General features: G+C 36.1%; 1 protein-coding gene across 25 annotated transcripts in view; it reads left to right on the forward strand.

Annotated features, from left to right (window-relative positions):
* Positions 1–26,005, forward strand: part of OSBPL6 (oxysterol binding protein like 6) — a 280,006-nt gene that overhangs the window by 96,949 nt on the left and 157,052 nt on the right. Inside the window, exon 1 of one of the 25 annotated variants that reach the window (XM_056794039.1) lies at positions 11,204–11,396. The exons of the other annotated variants lie outside the window; for them this stretch is intronic. The gene's annotated coding sequence lies outside the window, so the exon portion shown is untranslated. Of the gene's footprint in view, positions 1–11,203; positions 11,397–26,005 lie in introns of those variants that run through there. 25 annotated transcript variants of the gene reach the window in all.

Here is a 26,005-nt window from a genome sequence, read left to right on the forward strand (position 1 = left end):
ATATAACTTGACTTGTGGGAGGCAGTGGGGATGAATAAAGAAAAGCAAAGCTTGTGAATATGATGTTCAGAAAAAGCAATAATGGTAACCCTTTGGGGAAAGGGGAAAGAATAGAGTGTAGAGAACAAGAATGATTTGGGGGCTTTCAAGGGCATGAAATAGTGACCTGGGGAGTGGTGCAAATGAGATGAATGTTGTGGGGTTAGAAAGTAGTTTGAGTATTGTGTTTTGAGAATTGGGGGAGTTAGATACTCAGGTTTGGCTAATAGCAAGTGCCAACTGAAGGCAGAAGTTGAGCTTGAAACATGTCTATTGATTGTAACCCACATGGTTTGCAGGAATATTGTGTAATGTGTTTGAAAATAGCCAAGGAATAAAGAAATGGGCAGTTTGAATTGCTTTGTTTTTGTTGTAATTCTATAAATAGCAGTTCAAATGCCTTTACCCAGCATCCCTGGGTATGTGAAACACACACACACACACACACACACACACAAACACACACACACACACTAACATACACGCACAAAGAGCTGCCTGGGAGAGTGTATGGAAAGGAGACCTTGCCGCTTCTGTAGCAGTGAGGCAAAGATGTCACCCAGATGTTTTATAGCAGCCTCAAATCCCAGGATGTAGAAAGACCCAAGGAGGAGAGTCTGTATCAAAGCCCCAGCTCTGAAAATAAGTTGGAGGACTGCGAGAAGAGCCTTCTCTCCTCTCATCCTGTGAAAGTATTACCTCAGTGTTCTAAGGTAGGAGTCTTGGGAGAGAGTTTCTCTAATATAAGACCTTTTTTCGAGATAATTTTGAATGAGAATGTAGTGTTTTTCAGACTCACTGACTGAAATGTTCACTTACCTCAGGACTTGGAAAAGAAAAAGAGAGAAACGTTGGCCTCTTCAAGAGGCAGCCATGACTTGTGAAGGCAGATGAGAGAGGAAGGTTAAAATACTGCAAAGTCACAGTGCATCGCTTGCCCGTGTGTCTGCAGCCAGCTTGGGTTGCGGTTGTTCACCCCTTGTGTCCATAGAGCACTGTGCTGGGGGACTCTGGGAACCAGCCCAACACAGCTTAGCGGCTACCTTAAAACTGCAGCTGAAGGAACAGTGCTTCAGAGAGCCCATATTTCTTTTCATTACGCATGAAAAGAAAGTTGGTCGCCTAGTCCTTTGGGCAGCAAATGGATAGCTTGCTAGTTTCAAAGTGGAATCGATTCCTGTTGAGATATTTTAGATCACCAGCTACATGCTTTAATATAGTAGATAATGCTCTAATGTCTGCATGTGGAGTACATATGAAAGTCTTCAATCCCTGGCCAGCTTCTCCCATCCATCTTTGCCTCCGAGGTGAACCACTTCATTCTGCTGTCGTATCTATCGGGCAGTATGTGCCCAAACTCCTTTTAGAATCAGCTCGAGCAGAAAACAATGCCTTTCCAAGTTCAGTACCTACTCTGTATATAAGACTGTGGCAGGACCTATAGGTGCAAAGATGAAGAGCTTTGTGCTGATAAAGAAACATCCTGATATACTGGGTGAAAGAATCCTGGACTTGTTGTGAGGAGAAAGAGACCCACCATAATGAGTTGTAGAATTACCATGGACAAAACACTGAAGGTTTCTGAATCTCAGTTTTCTCATCTGGAAAATGGGGATAATACTATCTGTAGTAGCTATGACATACAGTTATTGTGAGGATCCAATGAGGCTGCAATTGTAAACCACTCTGTAAATATTAAAGTACCATTTACATTTCAGTTATTGGTATTAAAGTTTAATGGAGGTGGACTCGTCTGCAAATAAATGTGATAGCAGGTAGAATGTGTTATAAGGAAAAGGAGAAGAGTAGATAAAGGGCTCTAGGAAGAGCTAGCAGTAGTTAGTGAAGAGGGAGAGTTCATTTTCAGCTGGGGAATTTAGGGGAGACTTCTTGAGGGGAGATGGCACCTGAGCTGGAATGGGAAGCCAGGATAGTGTCACTAGATGGAGTCAAAGGTAGGGAGTGCCTTCTAGGCATGGGGGGCAGCCTGCATGAATGCATGGAGATGGAAGAGAGGACAGAATGGGATCAGAGAATGGCAAGGAGTGCAGTCTGGTCCAAACATAGAGTGGGTAAGGGGGAGCAGAATGAAATAAATCTGGAGAGATAAGTGGGAGACAGACTATGGAAGCATTAAAATTCCAGGCTGAGTGATTTGGATCAAATTAAAGAGGCTGCAGAAGTCAGTGATGTTTGATGATCAATGTCACTACTCCTTCCCTTCACCTAGATAGCTGAATATTGAGCATCTAAGCATGGTAGTGCAGTGGATAGAGCACTGGTTTTGGAATCAAAAAGATTCATCTTCATGAGTTCAAATCTGGCCTCAGATATGTCCTACATATGTGACCCTGGATAAGTCACTCATTTTACTTCAGTTTCTCATCTGTAAAATAAGTTGGAGAAGAAAATGGCAAACCACTGCAGTAGAAAAAAAAAATAAAATGGGGTCTCAGAGTTAGACATGACTGAAATGACATGGCAACAAAAAGCCTAATCTTGCTATTGTGAAAGAAACATTATTGACCAATATATTAATGGAAGGTCATCTTGCTAGACCCCCTTTAGGATATAATGTGATTACCCTAAATGACCACATGAAACTTAAATAATTGTTGGGGATTCTTGTTCTTTATTTTGTTCTTATTCTTGATAATTTATTAGGAAGGTGGTGGGTACTACAGCTATATGGGAGACTCCCCCACCATCATAAAGAAGGAAGATACTTGGTCTTTTGCCAGTAATTGAAATCAGTTCATCTGGAAGCATGAGGGTGGTGTTTATGGTTTCCTGTATAATGATTTGTGTTTAGTTAACTTATTTACTTATTGGTGGTACATCCAACACCTCACTGGTGGCCACTATAGACCATTTAATTCAATCCCATCATTTCACAGATAAGAAAACTGAGACCCCAGAACTGAGAGGTTAAATCTCTTGTTCTAAATCACACAGATAATAAGTAACAGAGAGGATCTGAACCCCAGATCCTCTGATTCCAAAGCCAGCTCTTTTTCCTCAAGACCACATCAGAGAGAACACAGAATATGGAATCAAAGGATCTAGATTCTGGTCTGTTTTTCTGTTTGTTACTCATGTGACCTTTGGCAAGTCAACTAACCTCTCTGAGCTCCAGTTTCTTTAATTTTAAAATTTAAGAGGTGGATTAGACAATGTTGATGTTCCTTTCCAGATCTAAATTCTATGACCCTATCTGCCTATAACTTTTTGGAGTCCTTTGGACCAAATATTAACTGATGTTGTGATGGATTTTCAAGTCAAGGACTGATAATTGTAAAACTCAAGAAAGCTGTTTAATTTTTAATGGGATTGTTTCTATATTTTTAAATAAGATAGAATAGAAATGATGACAATAATGTGTAAAACTACTCTACCTAGAAAAAAGGCTTACTTTAAAAAAAACTGCAGGAACTAGCACACATACACACACACACACACACACACACACACACACACACACACCTATAGTTTAGAGCAGCGATTCTCACCTCTCAATTTGTAGCAATGAGAATACATAATGCATATCAGGTATTTACATTCCAAATAACAACTCTAGCAAAATTACAGTTTTGAAGTAGCCACCAAAATAAAGTTTTGGTTTGGGATCACTGCAACATGAGGAACTGTATTGCGGGGTCACGGCATTAGAAAGGTTGAGAACCACTGGCTTAGAGAAAGGTAATAGCTAGAAAGCAGGACAAATGTACCTTAATTGATGATTTATGTGAGTTTACATAGTAACTTATGTAAGGAAAGTTTTTAAGAACAGCTGTGAACATTAGGATGAGTTCAATTAAGAGAGATGTATCCTTGGCTTCTTTGTCATCATGTTCATTGTGCTGTTATCATTCACAAAGGAAGTTTACATTGAGTTGTTGCCAGGGTACCTGCAATGCCTTTGTTGACTGATCTGAATAAGAGAGCTGAAAAGCCATTTGACCCTAGGTCAATTGCTTTTGCTTATTTGTATCAGGTCTGATTCAGCACTTTTTACACTGGACAGCCAGTTTCTTCCTATTAAAATTTCCTTGGATTGTACCAGCCAAGGAGAGAAATATACAGACCAATGAAAATTGGGTTTTGATTTATGTGGAGGAAATAGTACTCTTCCTTGTTGAAAGAAAGAAGTAAATGCTTCTCACTTTCTGATCATCTTGTCATTTACCCACATAATTGCAATTTTATTTTATGGGTTAATGCTGCATTTGAATGGTACTTTAGAACTTTAGTTAGTAGACAACTGTTTGCTAGTAGGAATGATGTGATAAAAGGTTTGGCAAAGGGTAAAGGGAAACGGATAAATGTTTATATGGTACCTGCTATGTGCCAAGAATCATGCTAAACACTTTACAAATATTATCTCCTCTGGTTACTCCATGTCTGATTTCAAGGGTTAATAGAAGAAAATGACATTTATAGGCAGATATTTCTTTAGTATTTTTCCATCCAATTTTCTAAATTATAGCAATGAGATGACTTATTTGATGATTTATGAAATAGAACTCCTGGAGAGTTTGAAAACTTCATAAGAGTTTTTTTATAATGTGAATAGGGGAATCTTACTGGGAGTTCTTAGTTAAGACTTTAATTGAGTTCTTTAAAAATGGACAATTATATTTTCTGAAATTAACTCTGATCTGTCAAATTATAATTCAGCATGGGAATACTGTATTACAAAGTATTGGATAATATAAAGTAAATAGATTAATTGTATAACTTTATAAATGCTTTTGATTACTTCATGTTTTTCTAACAATTAACAATAAAGAGACTACTATAGTATAGTATAGTGGATAGAGAACAAAACTTGGAATTACAAGAAATTGAATTCAAGTCCTTCCTCTGGGTAACCCTAGGCAAATAATTTAACCTCTCTGTGTTTCTGTTATCTTTCAAGACTAAGTAGCTGGTTGGTACAGTAGATAGAACACTAGGCTTGGAGTAGAGATGATCTTGGTTCAAATCTGACCTGATACTTCCTAGCTCTGTGATCTTGGGCAATTCACTTAACTCCAGTTACCTGGTCCTTGCTACTTTTCTGTCTTAGAATTGATGCTAAAGCAGAAGGTAAAGTTTTGTTTTGTTTTTGTTTTTGTTTTTTAAGACTAAGTTGTTGAGAAAATGTCAATCTACAGTAGTAAAAAAAGTTCCTTATTGATGAACTCACAGATCCTATTTCATCCCTATCCCAGGAAAAATAGATTTAGTAGAAAACATTTTCTAACACTTTGCATCATCTAATATGCTTTGTTATAAATCTTTAAGCAGGTGATATATTTGTTTTTTGTTTTTTAATCTTAAAATTTTTATTTAGAATATTTTTCCATGGTTACAAGATTCATAATTTCTTCCCCCCAACTTTTCCTCCCCCCTTCCAAAGCTGACAAGCAGTTCCCCTGGCTTATATATGCATCATTGTTCAAAACATTTTCCCATTTTGAATTTATCTTGGTATAGAGTGTAAGATCTTGATCTAAACCTAATTTTCCCATCAGTTTTTGTCAGAGTGAGTTCTTGTCCCAAAACCTGGAGTCTTCGGGTTTATTGAACACTAGCTTACTTAGGTCATTTACCCCTAGTCTATTCCATTGACCCACTCTTCTGTCTCTTAGCCAGTACCTTATTGTTTTGATGACCACTGCTTTGATGGTGACATATTTGTAATAAGGAAATGAGATAAAGAATGTGAATGGACTTTGCAAACTGCAGAACTACGATAAATGTAACACTGTTACTTTTATTTGTATAAAATTCCATAAGAGAGATAGTGTGACTAACTATATATAGAACCAAGATAGCCTTAGATTTATAAGACCTGCACTTTAAACTACTTTGATGTTTCTCAGCTGTGTGATCCTGGGAGAATTATTTAACTTCTTAGTGCCTCTTGATTCAGTAATAGCTGCACTGATTAAGGAAGCTGTGGAACAAAACAAACAAATCAAACCCAAGAAAAGAAGAACACATAATGATGTTTTTTTTAAAAAATGATATTGATTAAATATATCAAGCCAATCATTTGGGCTGTTGAAAATTCCTGAAGGTGATTTTAGCTATTTTCTTGGTATGTGACTTTCATAACTCATCAAGATGTGTATTTATGGGGATCTGTTGGGCTATAGATTTTATATTATCATTGAAATGATTGGAAAACACCATATGCTGTACATCACTTTTAGTTAGAGTTAAATATACAACACAGACATGGATATTTATAAAAAATCATCATGCTTTAATTTGATTAACACTATGTACTTTACAAAGCTCTTTCATCTCTACTATCTTATGTTTAAAATCAGATTTTATTTTTTTCAACCAATGAAAATCCACTTCAGAAGGTTCTGATATTTCAGAAGGTATCACACAGCTTCCCTGTGGAGCCCTGACTGGCTACATTATATGATCTAGTGGATTAAAGTAATATTAGAGAGGCACAAGCTCTCAGATTCTCTTGCCTATGTCACCGTTTCACTATATGATACTGGGCAAAATATAGCTAACTGTTTGATCCTCATCATTCTCATAACTGCTGCCTCATGGGAAGAGAAAACCTAAACAAGAGTTCTTTTTACTGAAATTTCAAATGAGAAAATATTAATTTAGAGGAAATCTGAGATGGAGGGAGATGAGGCACTGGAGTGGAGGTGATAGATAAGGAATAAAGTCCTGACATTTGTGATGTGACAAATTTCTGAAAATGCTTCAGGAACTACATCAGACATTCCACAGAACTGGGCCCGTTTACATTTGATCTTTGACAAAAGTTTGCTGCTTAGTCTATTATATAAGTATATACAATTATAGGGCAACTAGGTGGTGTAGTGGATAGGGTGCCAGGTTTGGGGTCAGGAAGACTCATCTTCATGAGTTCAAATCCAATCTCAGACACTTATGAGCTATGTCACCTCAGTTTTCTCAACTGTAAAATGATCTGGAGAAGGTATTGACAAATCACTCTAATATCCTTAAAAAAAAAAAACAAATGCAGTCACAAAGAGTCAGATATGATCAAAAATAACTCAGCAACAAAATATCCAATTCATTGTAATGATAACTGATGGGAATGCAAACTTTGATTTACAGAAAAGCCTTTTACTAAATTTTTTCTTTTTTCCTGGTCCAAATGTATGTTTTAGGTAAATAGTGTCCATAGCATTTTTCTTCTAGTAGGAGATGCCTCTTTTAAAAATCAGTGAATCAAGAAGTATGTATTAAACACCTACTATGTGTAAAGTGCTGGGCACTGTGCTATGTAGATACTTAGATAGAAAGAGGTAATTGATGATTCTCCATTTAAACTTGGGCGAGTGTTTTTCTTTTCTGATTACTCTTCAGTGAGGCTAAATGGCCTTGGTTCTAGATCTAGGTCTGGCACATAGTAAACACTTAATAAGTGTTTGATGAGTTGTCTTGTTGACCAGATCCATGATTGTATGATCCTATGCATCCATAGACCTAGAGAGTTCCTAAAGCTGGAAGAAATTGGCCTGAGGGTGGGGGTGGGGGGTGGGGTCATCTTGTCCAAAGTCTCCATTTAAAGGTGAAGAGGGAATTGGAATGAGCCACTACCCAGAGCCTAGGTCTCTTGACTTCCAGTTTCCTATTCTTTCCGCTCCTCTAGGTTACCAGAAAAGCTCCAAGTTTGAACAGGAAGATTACTAAAGTCCTTTTAGCTGGGGGTACTTCCTTTTGTGTTTAGTTGAGATAGCCTTTTCCATTTTATAATACTGTACCTAATCTTTTCCACTCATCAAGTCATGGATTTAGAGTTGAAAAGTACCTTAGAAGCCACCAAATTCAAACCACTCTTTTTTTTTAACTTATCTTTCTTTTTAAAATAAATTTTTATTGATATTCTCTTGGTTATCCCAAATATCCCTTCCCTTCCTGGAGAGCCATGTCATATAACAAATAGTACATTTTTAGAAAGAAAAAAATTAGCATAACTGATCATTTTATTGAAAAAAGTTTGAAAACATGCAATATATAACAGCTGCCAACCTCCCGTTTACAGAAAAGGTGGATAGAGACTATCTTCTCCCATCTCTTCATTTGAGTCCTGCTTGATCTTTAGAATTTTGTTACATTTACTTTGACTTTTTAGTGTGTAGCTGTTCTTTCTATTTTTATCAGTGTAGTTCCTGTGTTTATCATTTTCTTGGCTCTGCTTACTTCACTCTGCATCAGATCATATAGATCTTTCTATGTATGCTTCTCTGCATTCATCCCATGGACTAGTCTTTACAGTAAAATAATACTCCATTATATTCATGTGGCACAATTTGTTTAGTCATCCAACTCCCTCCTTTTATATATGGGGAGCCTGGGATTCCAAGGGGTGTTCAATGGCTTGCCCAGGTTGATACAGCTTGTCCTTAACCATCAGTAAAGACAGAAAACCAAGTAGACCCTCAAAATAAAGAATAGAATCTCAAAAGAGAAGAACCCTTCTCGTTTGATAACATAGGACCAATATTGAACATAAAAATGAAACAGGTTTTAGTCTAGGTACCTTTCTATGTGAATCTGAACTTCGTTTTCTTTCTTTTTTAAATGTATTGTTGTAATCCTTGTGTATTCAGTAGAAGGACATGGACAACCTCAGCAACATTCAAATCTCTCTTTTGTTTTCACTGGAAAAACTTTCTTTAAGCAGAATTATAATTTCTTCATTCCCTTCCCCTACCCTTTGAATGTAAGCTCCTTGAATGGACTACTTCAAATATAACTTTTTATCACTGGCAGCACCTAAGACAGTACTTGGAACAAAGGGTAGCCACTTCCTAAATTCTTGCTATTTAAGTATTGATTGAAATATGAGTTTAGCAGTTATTTTGTTCAAAGCATTTATTTGTACTATACAATTATCTAGAAAATTCTTTGAGTTCTTATAAAGTCCATTTCTTACTACTGTTTGGAAGAGGGACTAACATATATATAGTATTTAAAAGAAAACAAAACACTAGACTTGGTATCAGAAATCTTAGTTCTGCCACATACTATAACTTCCTTTTCTGTGTTATTGCTTTCTCATTTGTAAAATGGTCATGGGAATACTTGTATTATGTATCTAACAAGGTTGTTGTGTCCTCCCAGAACACAAGAAGCGAACACAAAAAACAAAGAAAGCTCCTCATTTTCTTTAAATGCCATACATATAAAAGTGATCTTTTCTGATTGTGTATAATACATCTGGCTGTTATCGTGTATTTATGAGTGTGTAGAGCTTCAAATAAAGCAGAAACTGCTGGGATTTCCAACTGTTTCCTCAGTCAAGTCGACAAGTCTTTATTAAGCCTCAACAATGTTCCAATCACTGTGCTAAGTGTTGGGGATATAAAGAAAGACAAGAGAAACAATCCCTGCCCTCAAGAAACTCATAGTTTAGAGAGAGAGAGTGTGTGTGTGTGTGTGTGTGTGTGTGTGTGTGTGTGTGGAGACAGCATAACAATTCTGAACAAACATCATGTACAACCGAAGATTGATATAATCCCAGAAGAAAGGCATTAAGGTTAAAGAGGACTAAGAAACAGCTTTTGCTAAGACTAAGAATCAGAGATAAGGAGAGTTTCAAGCAAGAAAGAAAACCAGTGAAAATATCCTTTTGAGTGATGGAGTGTCCTGTCTGAGGAACAGCAAGGAAACCTGTGTCACTGGATTGCAGAGTACATGGAGAAAACCGATTGATGAAGGACATAGGAAAGAACTGTTGGAGCCTGAATGAGCTAGAATGCCTCTTTAGAATAAAAAGAATTGCTCTTATATGGGTAAGTGCTGGGCTGGTGATTGACCAGTCTGCTCCCTGTACAAGTGAGCTCAGCTGTTATAAAGGAGCAGGTGGTTTCTCACTGGCCTGATGCTTTGTTCGTGGTCTAGGGCTTATTCTGGTATGAGTCAGAAGCAATAGATTAAAAAATGGAACTATGCATAGAAGTAAATTACCTGAAGCAGGGCAGAAGTGCTTATCATTTGGAGCCTAGGGGAGTTCAGGACTGCAAGTAATAATAGTAGATAGTTTTAGGAGTCACCTGAAACTCGATTTATGTGAGTAGACCACACCACAGAGCTCTTGGAAAAGAGACAAGTCAAAGGCTTTTTAATGGATATGCCTTTGAATGTTCTCTGTCATGTACCATAGAATGGAAGGAATGTCTGACACTGCATAAGAGAGCTCAACTCATTTTCATCAGCAGGATCTTCTTTCTCCTTATCAGCAGTAGCCCATACCCCATGAAAAAGGTGAAATCTGCCTTTTTTTCTTAGGGAATTGGGCAATAAGTACAATATAGCATCCTATGTTCAGGACTCAAAATTGCTTTCCTTGCACATTGCCACATCAAAGGATCAGGTACAGAGGTTAATAGTAGCACTGGACAGAATCAGAGGCAATGATGTTTTTGGCTTCTTCCTGGGCAACTGGAGATGTCAAAGAGAGAGGGTCGGTTTTTGTATCATGGCTTCTCTCCCACTTTGATCAGATTTCTATATGTCTGCATGGCATGGTTCTCTTCCATACTCTGGTCCAAGGTCCTGCCATCAGGATAATGATAGATCATATATTACAATAAACTAGACTATTTCTGGGATCTCTGGTTGTAGGTGTCATGTCGATATAAGTTCTTTATAAGTACAAAGAAAGAGTGTTGAGCCATCAATTCTATCTTTTGTAGACAAAGAAATATACTGACCAGGAGACCTGAGGCTCAGGAAGGTACTGCATTATGATTTATTGTGGAGGGAGGGAGCTATAGGGCAGAGGTTGGCAGTTTTTCAAAAGTGTCAGGCCAAGTTCCATTTAAATCTTCTCAGTAATACTTTTGTAGTATGCTCCCTTCTTCCCTCACCCTGGCTTTCTCTCTTTCCCTCTCTCCTTTTTCCTTCCATAAATATTTGTGAATTTAATATTTTAATATAATTTAAATCTTTATTTTTTGGTAATACATTGTAATGTTTAGAATGTCTTTCATATTTTCTATATTATAAAATTAAGCTGGTGAAACATTAAATCAGATCAATGAATTTTTGTTGTATATACTGCCAAACACTGTAAGAATTTTTTAAATTAGTATAAAACTTTTTCAGGGAGCTCACAGTCTAATTCAAAAGACAAATATAACAAAATATCCAAAATTTAATTATATGACATTTGCTATGTGCCAAACATTGTGTTAAGTACTTTCTAATTTGTAGTAATTCTAATTTCTAATTCTAATACAATCAAATTCTCATTTGATCCCCACAGCAACCCTGGGAGGTAGATGCTATCATCATCTCCATTTTACAGCTGAGAAAACTGAGACAAAAAGAGGTTAAGTGACTTGCCAAAGGTTACACAGGTATTAAATGTTTGAGGTTTTAGATTTGAATTTAGCTCTTCCTGATTCCAGGTCCAATTATCAATTATTCACTGAAGCACCTAACTGCCTTGTTTAAAATTTTACATTTCAGTATAAACAACATCACTATATAACTTGGGTTATTATAATCATTCAAAACAGAATGAGAAAAGATGCGATATGTGGGAGCACATAGTTAATTATCCACTGGATCATGAATAAAGCATGAGTTCAGAAGGAGAGATCATTTCAAGTTACTGTACTTGATGAAGTCTTTATAGAGGAAATATAATTTTAACTGGATCTGGAAGAATGGGTAGGAGTTAGATTAAAATTTTTTTAAGAATTTAAGAAAGTTTATTTCTTTCTTAAAATATTTTTATTTTCCCAATTATATGTAAAATTATTTTAAACATTTGTTTATAAAATTTTGAGTTCCAATTTCTCTCCCTTCATCTCTTCCCTCCTTCCTCCCTAAGACAGTAAGCAATTTGTTCTAGGTTATACTTGATTAATCATGCAAAACTTTTTCTACATTGGTCATGCTGTGGAAGGAGACTCATATTTTTAAGGAATGAAGAAAATAAAGTGAAAAATAGTATGCTTCTATCTGCATTTAGACTCCCTGTCAGTTCTTTCTCTGGAAGTGGTTAGCATTTTTCACCATGAGTCCTTTGGAAATGTCTTAGATTATTGTATTGCTGAGAATAGCTGTCATTCACAGTTGATCAGCATACAGTATTGCTGTTACTTTATACAATATTCTCTTGGTTTTATTACTTTCACTTTGCATTAGTTGGTATAAGTTTTTCAGGTTTTTCTGTAATCATCCTGCTCATCTTTTATTACAGTACAACAGTATTCCATTATAATCGTGCACGACAACTTGTTTAGCCATTTCCCGTTTGATGGACATCCTCTCAATTTCTAATTCTTTGCCACCACAGAAAGAGCTACTATAAGTATTTTTGTAAAAATATGTCCTGTTCTCTCTAAAAAAAAAAAAGCAAAACTCTTAAGTATTCAGACCTACTAGTGGTCTTGCCAAATGAAAGGATATGCACAGCCTTTTCTAGCCCTTTGGGCTTAGAGTTCCAAATTACTTTGCAGAACAGTTTGTACAGTCACCACTCCTCAAACCATGCATTAGTGTCTCAATTTTCACATATCCCCTCCAATATTTATCATGTTTCTTTTCTGTCATATTAGTCAGTCTGATAGGTATGAGATCATACCTCTGAGTTATTTTAACTTGCTTTTCTCTAATCAATAATGATTTATAGCATTTTTCTTATGATTATTGATAGTTTTGACTTCTCTTCTGAAAGCTGCCTATTTATATCCTTTGACCATTACCAGTTGGGAAATGGCTTGTATTCCTACAAATCTGACACAGTTCTATATATATAGCTGAAGGATAAAACTTTTATTAAAGAAACTTGCTATTCCTCCCCACCCACCCACCCCCATTTCGATTTTCTGCTTCCTTTTTAATTTTGGCCACATTGGTTTTGTTTGTGTAAACATTTTCTAAAATTTCATATAATCAGAATTACTTATTTTTCATCTAGTAATGCTCTCTTTCTCTTATTTGTTCATAAAATTTCTCCCTTATCCATAGATCTGACGAGTAAACTGTTCCATGCTTCCCTAACTTACTTACTGGAGCACCCTATATGTCTAAATCATGCACTCATTTTCACTTTATCTTGGCATACAGTGTAAGATGTTGGCCAATACCTAGTACCCAGCAGATAAACTTTCTAGTTTTTCTAGCAGTTTTTGTCAAATTGTGAGTTCCTGTCCCAAAAGCTTGAACTTTGCATTGATCAAACATTATATTACTAAGGACTTTTAATACTATGTGTGGTGTACCTAATCTGTTCCTTTGATCCACCACTCTGTTTCTTAACTAGTACCAGGATGTTTTGATGATTGCTGCTTTATAATACAGTTTGAGATCTGGTACAGCTAGATAACTTTCTTTCCTAGTTTTTTTTCATTCATTCCCTTGATATTCTTGAAATTTTTCTTCCAGATGAATTTTAAATTATTTTTTCTTTACAAAATAATTTTTTGGTAGAGTGATTGGTAACGCACAGAATAAGTAAATTAATTTAGTTAGGATCATCATTTTTATTATATTGGCTCAGTCTGCCAATGAGCAATTAACTTATTTCCAGGTGTTTAGATCAGACTTCATTTGTAAGAAAAGTTTTTGTAATTGTTTTCATATGGTTCCTGGGTTTGTCAGGCAGGTATTGTCTACAGTTATTTTAAATAGAATTTCTCTTTCTATTGCTTGCTGCTGAACTTTTGTTGGGAATTATAGAAATGCTAATGATTTCTATGGATTTATTTTGTATTCTTCAGCTTTCCTAAAGTTATTCATTATTTCAAGTTTTTAATTTATTCTCTAGGGTTCTTTATGTCCTCTACAATGTTTTTGTGGTCAATATCATTTATCCAAATGTGGGATGCTTCATTCAGAAATTCCAACATGCCAAATTTAAATGTAAGATAAGCCACATTTCAGATGAATGAGTAAGGTATGGTAAGGTGAGACACGGAAACCTAGAATCCCAGAATCCCACTCAGAAATGGGACTGATAGAAAAAGCCTCAACTAAATGTTCATGAGTTGGTAGAAGAAACACATTCATAGATTGATATAAATGTAGTCCTTATAGAAGAGAGTTTGAGTAAAAGAAGAAGATAACATTTTTCCCCTTTCCTTAATATTTACCTTTTCAGGTATTCCTTGCTCTTTGATTTTCGGTATCAAACTTTCCACAGAGCTCTGGTCTTTTCTTTGCAAAAAGTTGGAAGTCTTCTATTTTGTTGAATGCCCATACTTTCTAAGAAACACATTCAAAAGAGAAATGAGTTCAGTGTTCTGTGGAGCCCCAACTGAAAACAATACAGAATGTGCAAAACCTATAATTTTTCACTGTGCTCTTCTATTATTTAGAAGTGTTACACAATTTAGAGTAATACATGACAATATTTACCACATTTGTAAATTGAGCTCAACACTCTCTTCTTGACATTATTTTGCATGTGGAAGAAGAATTTGTGCCTTGAATGATATTTTTTCAAAAGCTGAATAATAACCTAACTGAAGAACACTTAGAGAATTTCATGCTGTCTGCTCTCTGGATTCAGTTGTCACTGCAGTAATCCAAGAAACAGCAGAGTCCAAATCCAGGGGACTGAATGTTCTTCATACTAATAATGTTGAGGGATGAGAAAACCATATTAGCTAGAGTACACAACACAAATTGTATTGTCATATTGGAGAAAATTCCCAATATCTTCGTGGCTTTGTCCAGTTTTCTATCATCAAGACCAAGACCTGTAGCATCAAAATAGTTAGTTTAGGAAGATGGTTTGATATGAAGAGTTTTGTATTCAAAACTAATTTATGCCTTACAGTTTGTGAGCTCAGCAGGCCTAGAAAAATCATCCACGAACACAGCATAACAGACTCCCTGGACAACAGCTCTGTGGCCTGGCAGGAGTAGGTAAATATCAAAATAGCCCTGGAGAGGTTATCTGAGGGCACTGGAGTCCTTTTTCTGCTGTGTGAGCCAGAGCCAACAAATACCTCACTCAGCAGAAGAACGCTGAACAAAATCGTTTAGAAGCTGAGGAAGAGACAGGATTTAGACGTGGCTGAGCCATGTGGTCCATTTTCTGAAAAGAGCCTCCAGTCTGAGGGCTGTACCAGGATGTATTTATCTTTGCTTTTAAAAGAAATCACAGTCTCAGATTGCCTGATATTAAGGCTTCTGTTGTTGTTGTTGCTGTGGTTTTAATTTGGTTTGATTTGATTGTTGTTTCTCTCTTTACTGGCTCTGGAGTTCTTATTTCATATATCAAGCATGCATTTTACAAGCTGGTATTTATGCTCATCTCAGGGTAGGTTGAAGTTCAGACTATATGGAAGCAGAGGTTTTTTCCCCTTTATTTGGAAATTTTCATTTAATTAATTAATTTAGAATATTTTTCCATGGTTACAAGATTCATGTTCTTTCCCTCCCTCTTCCCCACCCCCCTCCCATAGCCGATGTGCAGTTTCTCTGGGTTTAACACGTGTCCTTGATCAAGACCTATTTCCAAATTATTGACATTTGCACTAGGGTAATCGTTTAGAGTCTACGTCCCCAATCACATCCCCCTCAACCCATGTGATCAAGCAGTTGTTTTTCTTCTGTGTTTCTACTCCCACAATTCTTCCTCTGAATGTGGATAGTGTTCTTTCTCATAAGTTCCTCAGAATTGTCCTGGATCATTGCTTTGCTGTGTAGATTTTAAAATTAATATCCAATACTTCAAGTTTTATATTTATAAGATTTACTAATAATAAACTTGAAGCAGGGGAAGAAAAAACTCAGTATAGAAAACCCACTTTTCCAGCCTCAAACGAGGGAAAAAGAGAGAGAGGGAGGAGCCACAAAAACTTATATACAAATGTGAACTCCCAACACAATGGAGAAGGGAAAGGGATGCTGGGAGATGAAAAAGAATTTTGGGAAATGGAGTCCAAAGATACAAGATTTCTAATTATATAGATGCTAGTAGAGAACTCCATTACATTCGATTGTACCACAGTGTATCAGTGTCTGGGTATAATGTTCTCCTGGTTCTGGGGAGCATAGGTTTTAAGCAAAAAAAAAATATTAAAGTCACGTAGTGTGACACCCTCATTTTTACAGAGGGGGAAACAGAAGCCAGAGAAATTAAATTATTTGCCCACGGTCATATAAGGAATAAATGGCAGAGTCAGGATTTGAACCCAAGTCACCTTAGTTTAAATAGTGTTCTTTTCTATTATACTATGCTACTTCTTTTTAGAGATAGTCATTGAAATAATACCTTGATTCTATAGTATGGAGGCAGCTAGGTGGTACAAAAGATAGATAAGTCAGGTTGAAATCAGGAAGACTTCAGCTCAAATCTGGCCTCAAACATTTGCTAGTTGTTTGACCCTGGGTAAGTTACAACCCTGTTTGTCTCAGTTTCCTCATCTGTAAAATGAACTGGAGGAAGAAATGGCAAACCGCTCTAGGATCCTTGCCAAGAAAACCCTAAATGGGGTCACAGAGAGTCAAGACGTGAATGAAAAATGACTGAACAACTACAGCAAAAAGAAATAGGAGTGATTTCATTGTGACTTGCATTAGGAATAGAAGGGAGATTTTTAATGCATTTTTATTGTTAGTTGGTGATGAATCATTTTTAAAAAAAGTTAAATGGAAACATTTGGGCAATGTTCTTCAAAATGTCCTTTCCCAGGTTTTTGATATAATCTTCTGTGATGGTTCTCCTCTTGCTGCTTTTGACCTGCCCCTCAGATCTCCTTTGCTATTTCTTTTTTTATTCCATTCTATTCTTTTATTTTTGTCACCAGAGTAGCTCATCAGTTTCCAGTGATTCGATTATCATCTCTGTGCTGATGATTCGTGTGTGTGCGCGCGCGCGCGCGTGTGTGTGTGTGTGTGTGTGTGTGTGTGTGTGTGTGTGTGTGTATCCAGCCATAGTCTCTCTCCTGAGTTCCCCAAATCATCCAGGAATGCCTCTTGGACATCTCAAACTGGATGTCCCATTGGCATTTCAAACTCAAGATGATCAAAGTGGAACTTATCATATTTTTCCAAACCCCTTACCTTCCCACTTAGAATCAATACTGTATATTGATTCCAAGGTCAAAGAGAAGGCAAGGGTTGGGCAATAGGGGTTAAGTGACTTTCCCAGGAAAGTGTCTGAAGCCAGACTTGAACCCAGGACCTCTCATCTCTAGGCCTGGCTCTCAATCCATTGTGCTACCCAGTTGCCCCCAACTTGTCACATTTTCACCAAAGGTTTCCCTCTCTCCTTCCCAACTTCTCTATTAAAACTGAGGTCATCATCTTTCTCCCAGACTCTCAGGTTTCAACCTCTACTCTTCATTTGTATTCAACATGTATATCTTATCAGTTGTCAAGTGTTGGCAACCTTCTCCATATTCTCTCTAGTCATCTACTCACCACTCTGGTTCAAGTGCTCATAACCTTTTGCTGAACTATATACCTGTTTCTCTGTCTCTCTCTCTGTGTCTCTTTCTCTCTGTCTCTATCTGTCTGTCTGTCTCTCTGCCTGTCTCTGAATATACGTGTGTGTGTGTGTGTGTGTATATATATATATATATATATATATATATATATATATATATATATATATATAGAGAGAGAGAGAGAGAGAGAGAGAGAGAGAGAGAGAGAGAGAGAGAGGAGAGAGAAACAGAGAGAGAGAGAGAGAGAGAGGAGAGAGGAGAGAGGAGAGAGAAACAGAGAGAGAGAGAGAGAGAGAGAGGAGAGAGAGAGAGAGAGAGAGAGAGAGAGAGAGAGAGAGAGAGAGAGAGAGAGAGAGAGAGAGAGAGAGAGAATTTAGGGTTAGAGCTTAGAGAGCTCTGAAGAGAAGAATCATAGCTTGTTGGGATAATCCCTCCCTAGATTGCATAAGGAATGTTTAAAAAGGTATCAGAGGAGAAAATAGATTGTGGAAGAAAGCTTGTGTCTTCTATTTCTCTCCTCTCTCTTCATGGTTACAACTGGAGGGAAAAGACCATTTTTCATCCTGGCAGATAGTTTTATGTATAATTTTGCTTGGTGATTAAAAAATAGCTTCATTAGGTAAATTAGCTGTCTATATAGGCAAGACTCAAGTCTGTTTCTTATCTTCTTGCTCCTTTTTTGTTAACTAAATGGATTGCCTAAAATTTCCCAAATAATTTTGTTACCTTCCTCTTGGGTTTTTAAATGCAGATTTGGACCCTAATTGTTCCCCTAAAACAGTGCAGCAAGAGCTACATTTATTTCACATCTCTGTTTTATAAGATAAGTGATCACAGTTGGTGCCTACTGAAGCATCATAGTATGTCAAAGTTGGGAGGGTCATGAAATCATAATATTAATGCCAGAGGTGACCTTATAGATCACCAAATCCTGCTGGTCTGCCCTCCCCCATTTTACCACTGCTCAGCATTCATTTGCCCTGAGCCATAATCAAGCTAGGTCTGCAAATGTATTATTGAATTGAAAGTAGATTAAAAGCTGAGTCACTCTGTTTCTTTCCCTTCCTTCCCAGTTTTCTACTTAGCACTTTTTCCTCATAATCTGCACTTTGTAAGAAGAAAGGTTTTCATTGATTTGCTGCCCAGGAAATAAAAACTTTGCATTTTTTTTTAAACTCAAAGGGCTTGTTTTAGTGTGCTTGCTGTATACCCTGGAAATAAACTTAGCTGTTGTTTTTAATTTCCATGATACTGAGAAATGCTACCTATGCCCAATGGAAAATACTTAGAAATTTGATGGAGAAAGTACTGAAGAGCATATCCTGGAATTAGGTTAGATAACTTAGAGATTAGGTTGAAATCAGAGACTTAGATCCCCAACAAGGCCAGTGAGCTTGGCTTTGTCCCATGGAAGGGTACTGAACTATGGAACTACAACCTTGAACCTAACAAATCTTTTTACCAGGTTTGGGTGAGAGAATGTAAAGTATAAATAGACAAATCTTTTATTGGAGTACCCTTTGTAAATCAATGATTGATTTACTTATCTTGCTGAATTATTATTCAGTCATATCTGACCCTTCATGACCCTATGGCAGGTTTTCTTGGCAAAGATACTAGAGTCAAAGATTCCTTCTCCGGCTCCTTTGACTGATTAGGAAACTGAGGCAAACAAGGTTAAGTGGCTTGTCCAGGGTTACACAGCTAGTAAGTATCTGAGACCAGATTTGAATTCAGAAAGATGTCTTCCTGAGCACAGGTCTGAGATTAGAATCCAGGATTCATAACTTCTAATCCAGTGTTAGCTGATGTTGTCAAGGAAAGAATATAGTACAGTGGGAAAAGATCTGAACTGGGATTGGAAGGTTTGGATATAAATTTCACTCTTCTTACTTTGGGCAAGTCCATTCAACTCTTTTGGTCTTCTCTATCTGTAAAATCAGATCAGAGATGGAAGGTTGACTATATGATTTCTAAAGTTCTTTCTGGGGTAGTGAACCTTTGGTAACATCCACCATATTATGGGAGATGCCATGATTAAAGTAATATGCTAAATAGAAAATGGCCAGCTAGATGGTACCAAGAAAACCCTGAATGGGTTATGAAGAGTCAAGATACAACAAGATGACTGAATGGCAAGAAATAAAAGAGAAAATAGTGTGCTAATTGGCATTGAATAAATGAATTGCCCAGAAAGAATATTCATCATACGGAATCTATGACTGTTTATTTTTTTCAATGTATATTTTTCCCAACTGACCTTCTTGATAATAAACAGATCATTTGTTCAGAGAATTTCAAGAGTTAGCAGGCATCCTAGAAGTGATATACTCCAAACTATACACAGTGATCTCTTCCATAGCAGAGTGCTTGATTTCAAGTCAGAGGACATGGGTTTGCATTCTGGCTCTGATATTCACTAGTTATGTGACATTTGGCAATTCATTTTCTCTCTCTTGGCCTCAGTTTCTTCAACTGCAAATTAAAAGAATTGAACAAGATGACCTAAGAGGTCCATTGAATCTCTCTGCATCTCTGCTTCTATTCCTGGCAAGTGTTTATCCATCAGCTAAAATCTCCAGCAAAGTAGAACCCACAGTCTTTGAAAAATAACTCCATTCTATTGTCAAAAGGTTCTAATTATTAGAAAATTCTTCCTGACTTGCTATAAAAATCTCCCTCTCTGTAACTCCCAACACAAATTTTTCTAAAAGTAAAAGTATAGCAAATAATCCACATATAGAGAATAAGTAGAATCAGTGCAAGGAATCCCAAAATATAGTGTTAGAATTTGTTGTATGGGACTAATGGTTACTGATCAGTGACTTCCTGAATGAACTACTTGGAAACACCTTAATCAAGTCACAAAACCATTCTGATTGAGATATTCAGAAACCTCTTTTGATGCACTGATTGGTAAGAGGGTGTAGAAATATTATTTAAATCAGTTTCACAAACAGATGCCTAATTTTTTTTTCTTTTAATTCAGCAGCAACTCAAAAAGAAAATAAGGAAAAACCTTTGAGATTGATGGATGGCTCAAGATAATTCTAAAAATGTTTCTTTTTTGCAAATTGAAAATAAGATAAATACAGTCAAAATATATGTTTTGGCTATTATCCAAGGACTTTATTCTCTGAGTTGAATTTTTACTAGATTTTCATGCCATTCTTTTCACTTACTCATCATAGGCAATTATCTGATCAGAAAATTTCTGAATCTGTTAACTCTTAATTTCCCTGCCTGTTCTCTTGACTAACATTAGGTCAGATGCTGACTTTACTGTTGTGGAACAGAACTCTCTATACTAGTATCCAGGGCAGGAGGGAGGGGTTGGGGGGTGAGGTTTTGCAAATTTTCTTCCAACTCCCTTGTTTTAGAAAGAAGAGAAATGGCATCCAGGAAGGTGAATTGATGTTTTTCTCAGTATCTATTGCTTCCAAAAGTAGAGTTTACTGCTTGGTATCTTAAACTCAGTAAATGGAATTTTACTTTACAAAGTTGGAATTTGCTTATTAATTCAGACATTCCTTACCCTTAAAATCCCTACCTCAATTTCCTGGCTCCTTCTTGACACGTAGTAATCACTTACAAATCTCTCTCTCTCTCTCTCTCTGTCTATCTGTCTCTCCCTTCCTTTAATTTCCTTCTTTTCTCTCTCTTTCTCTCTCCCTCTCCCTTCTTCTATCTCTACTTCCCACCCTTCAAGGCTCAACTCTGTTCCCACTTCTAAGGAGGCTTCCCTAATTTCCTCCCATAGGAAATGATCTTTCCTTTCTTGGACTTCATAAAGAATTTTGTTCCTCTTTTACATGATTACTATTCTCTTCCTCATTTGAGTTATTTCCTATTTATTTTAGAATCATATATTTAGAATTGGAAGAAGTTAGTTAGCCAGTTCCCTCATTTTATACAGTTGAAGAGCTGGAGACCTAGGAAGGCTAAATCATGTCCAAGTCTATATCTAAGAAATGGTTGAGCTGGGATTCATATGCTATATCTTCTGTCTTCATTATTAAGCTTTAACAAGACAGGGGCTGGATTTTCATTATATTAGCATCTCTTTTGTTATACCCATGTATGATAATACCATGATCGTTAAACGTTATATAGTTGGCATATAATAAATGGTTGCTGTTGGACAACTAAATCAACTATGCTCAACTCAGTGGAGTGAGGATAGTCATCACTGGTTCTCCATTTCAGTGAAGGAAGAATAATTACATTCCCAAAGAAAATCTTCGATGTCTTGTTAAGAAACTAGTTTTTTGGGGGTAATTTTAAGAGCTTTGAGTAGATCAACCAACTGATGGCAAGACCAACACCCTGCAACTGTACCAATGAAAAGAAAAGACCTTTCATAAGTAAGAGGCTTCCAGCATTATTCTCTCTAAGCAAGTATTAGGAAAGCTGTTTGCATTTGGTGATGTGATAAACTTTGGGATCTGAATAGCTCATGTATAGCTGATGTGATTTTTTTTTCCAGACTGGGAAGATAGGAGTCTCAGGTCACTGTCTTTTTCCATGACATAGGGCACATTTGTGCTGAGTAACTTGAGTATTTTTTTTAAACTCATTAGCTAATATGACATATAAGCAATTGAATCAAGTAGTATTCAGGGCACTCTTACTGCTCTTCCCTTATTCAGAAGAAAATCTACCAATGATAAAGAGCCTTTTGTGTCTTTGATGACCACAATCCTGCACAACCTACTTCCATAGAATTTTCTGTGATATATAGTTATGCCCCTAGAATGAAATATACCTGTAGGCAGCTGGTGGCATGGTAGATAGAGTGCTGGGCATAGAGTAAGGAAGACCTGAGTTCAAATATAGCTTTAAACACTTACTATCTGCCTTAATTTCCTCATTTATAAAATGGGGATAATAATAGCATCCACATTGTAAAGTTGTTGTGAGGATCAAATAGATAATATTTGTAAAAAGCATTTCACACAATTCCTGGATCATAGTAGGTACTGTATAAATATTTGTTCCTTCTTCTCCTCTGTAGCCTCACTCTGTAGAGATGATCCTGGGTTTTTGAAGGCCATACCTATAGAATGCAAGCTTCTGGCAGGCTGTACTCTTCTGGAAGAGCTCTGAGAAAGGTCCAGAGGCAAACCATAAATCTGTTGCATAAGGGCTAGACTAGCACACAGAAGGCAGATCATAATGTTAGCTGCAGGGAGACAAGATTTTTTTTTTTAAAGTATAGCTATTCTATTAAAAATCCATAGGTCCTGAAATCTGTATTAGAGGAGGGTATGTTGAAATATTTCCCATATCTTCGATCATTGCCCTATAGATTTATGTCAACAAAAAGATATTCAAAGTTTTCTCTGTTTAACACTCAGTAAAACCTTTGTATAGAACTGGAGAATCTCGGGCATAAAAACACTTCAATAAAGGACCATAAAAGACTTGTGTTCTGCATTAGCTTTTCTCTAGCTCCCTTCCAACCAAGAATTTTGCAGGATTTATTACTTGCTAGTACTCAAAAGATGACGAGGTAGGGACCCTGAGAAACAATATTGGAATTGTTTTCTAAAACACTGTTACTTATCTCTCTCATGCCTATTTTGTTTCTTTCCCGTGGTTTTGGCTTAAAAACATTTTTCATGCCCCAAAGCCAACTGTATTTTAAAGTGAGGGGGAAAATAGGACAGGCAAACTTACATTTTCATTTCTCCTTACTTAGCCCTCTCTTATATCATTCTGTCGTCACTCTCATGAGATCTCCTTGTACAGTAATACACAGTATCTTTGAATTCTTAAAGAAGAATGGAAGATCAAATATCCTGGAGTTAGTTCTACTGTCAAATTAAAGCTAAGAGAAAGAAAATGGGCACAAATCTGTTTCCAAAACATTTTCTGAATTAGGGTTTGATTATATTAGAAAGAACTGAAAGTATTTTTGATTGTGTGGACATACCAAAAGTGGGAAATGCAAAAACTATTTGCAGCTACTTGCAGCGTGGCTCTAACTTACCTTTCTGGCATTCACATTCTCTGCCCCACCTTGTAACTGCTCTATTTACTTATCTCATCCTTTCCTCTTGTCCTTGGCTTTCATCAGCCCTCTTTTCCTTTAAGGTACAGCTCAAACACAACCTGCTTCTTTTTTAAAAAGGTTGTATACCATGTAATCACAAACATTCATGGATTACTTCCATGTTGTGGAAGGTCTTTTATAACAAAACAATTAAGTAAAACTAATAATACAGTGACTTCCTCTGAAAGTGCATGAATGTCTGTAACATCTCACACACACCTCTATTTTTTAGAATAGAAATCTATTTTCTCTCTCTCCCATCCTCCCCACTCCACTGAAAAAAGAAAAGAAAAAATATTTTCTTTTCACAAGTATAGAATGTCAAAAAAACAATTTGCCTCAATGGTTGCATGAAATATATCTATGTTTATATATATAATATGTAAGCATATATATTTATATGCACACACATATATATATATACCCTATATACATCATTTATCTTTTATGGATAGCATTTTTCATCATTGGCCTTCTGGAACTATAGTTTTTATAGTTTTGTATTATCATAATTCTAATAGTTTGTATATTATCATATCATTATCATATATAATCAAAGTTCTTATAGTTTTCAAATTTTTGTAAAGATTCCAAAAATGTGTAAATATATCCATTTATATAAAAAGATTATAAAGCATATATAAATATATTTTATGTAAAGTATATAGTTTCATTTAGTGTCATAAAGTTTCATAGTTTCTTATAGTTTTCAAAGTTCTATGTTTTTATAATGCTGTGGTGGCAAAGAACTGGATATTGAGGGGATGCCCATCATTTGGAGAATGGCTAAGTAAGTTGTGGCATGTAATTGTGATGGAATTCTACTATTCTGTAAGAAATGATGAGCAATTATTTTTAGAAAAACATGGAGAGGTCGGTATGAAATTGTGAAAAATGAAATTAGCAGAACCAAGAAAACATTATGAATAGCAAAAGAAATATTGCTTGAAGAATAACTTGTTTATATCTATTTCCAGAGAAAGAACTAAGAAACAGAAACAAACAAAACATACTTTTATATATGTATATCTTTTTGTTAGATGCGGCTTTCTATAGCATAGGAAGGGGAAGGAGAGGGGAAGATACCGGAGAATTTTAATTTAACAAATAAATTTATTAATTAAAATAATAATATTGTTATTATTATATAATTTTTTCTCCTAACTATCTGCTTCCACAGGAAGGTTTTTGCTGAGCTTCTCAACAACTATTTAACTACTTTTTGTGGTATATGTTAAGATCTATTCATAGTTTAGCTATTAATTCTTATGAAAGTTAGTCTTATGTTTTTATGTGATTGAATCCAGGCAACTCTCTATCTTACTAAAGTCTTTTGCAATACTTAGAATAAAGCATTTTATATATATTTTTAAAAGAAATGTGTGCCATAATGAAGAAGCTTTAACTATTCATAATGCCTATAGCATATATTGATGGGAGAAAAAAGGTGAAGGAATACAATGTATTTGGGGTAAGTTAATATGTAGATGCCTCTTCTGATCATGGTATTTCCAGCTGAAAGCGTCTTTAATTTTTTTTTATTTAGAATATTTTTCCATCGTTACATGATTCACGATTCTCCCCCACCTGCTCTTTCCTCCCCCCTCCCAAAGCTGACAAGCAGTTCCACTAGGTTTTACATGTATCATTGCTCATAACCTAAAGCTGAAAGAATCATTAGAAGTCATCCTCTTTCCAGTTCCAAATCCTAACATTATAGGAAATTGGAGGAAGTGCAGTAGTTTTCTCCAAGTTATGTAAATGAAAAGAAGGTGGTCCTGGAAATAGGTTATTCCACTCCAAATCCAGGTTCCTTTCCATGACTACCACCTTGTTTATTTTCAGTGACAGCAATTAGCCTGTTTGGTTTTTTCACAGAAATTACTTTTCTTTTCTACTAGAATAATTTATTATTCCATGCTGTTGAGATGAAACTTTTTTTTTCTTTAACTTTAGCTGTGATTTAATATTCCTCTCAGAATCCTTTTGACACAGAGATGCAAACACATGAAATCTCTAGCTCTTTGGATAATTTCAGTTCCGTGTGGTTTTTGAAAAACATCACAAGTAGAGGGTGGTCCAGAAGAGACATTGAGGTGATTAGAGCCTTTCAATAGTGTGTTTTGAATAGATTCCACATAGTAGCTGTCACAATCCATAAATGTATATAATGAAACAACAGAAAACATCAATAAAATGGTAAATGTAAAAAAAAATTAAGAAAAAGGGGGAGGCAGGAGGTCTGAAATTTGTAGAGAACATAAATGGCAATAACAGAAACCCAGATGTGCCATTGCTTTCTCAGCTCTCACTTTTCTGGAATCCAGTAATTTTTGTAATTTCATAATTTAGACTCTCTAAAATAGGAAATAAGGGCAGTGAGGTAGTAGCAATGGATAGCAGGAAGACCTGGGTTCATGTGTGGTCTCAGACACTTAATAGTTGTATGACCCTGGGCAAACCACTTCCTTATCTTTGCCAAGAAAACCCCAAAGGGGAT

The sequence above is a fragment of the Monodelphis domestica genome, chromosome 4 (genome assembly GCF_027887165.1).
Source record: "Monodelphis domestica isolate mMonDom1 chromosome 4, mMonDom1.pri, whole genome shotgun sequence".
NCBI lineage: Eukaryota > Metazoa > Chordata > Mammalia > Didelphimorphia > Didelphidae > Monodelphis > Monodelphis domestica.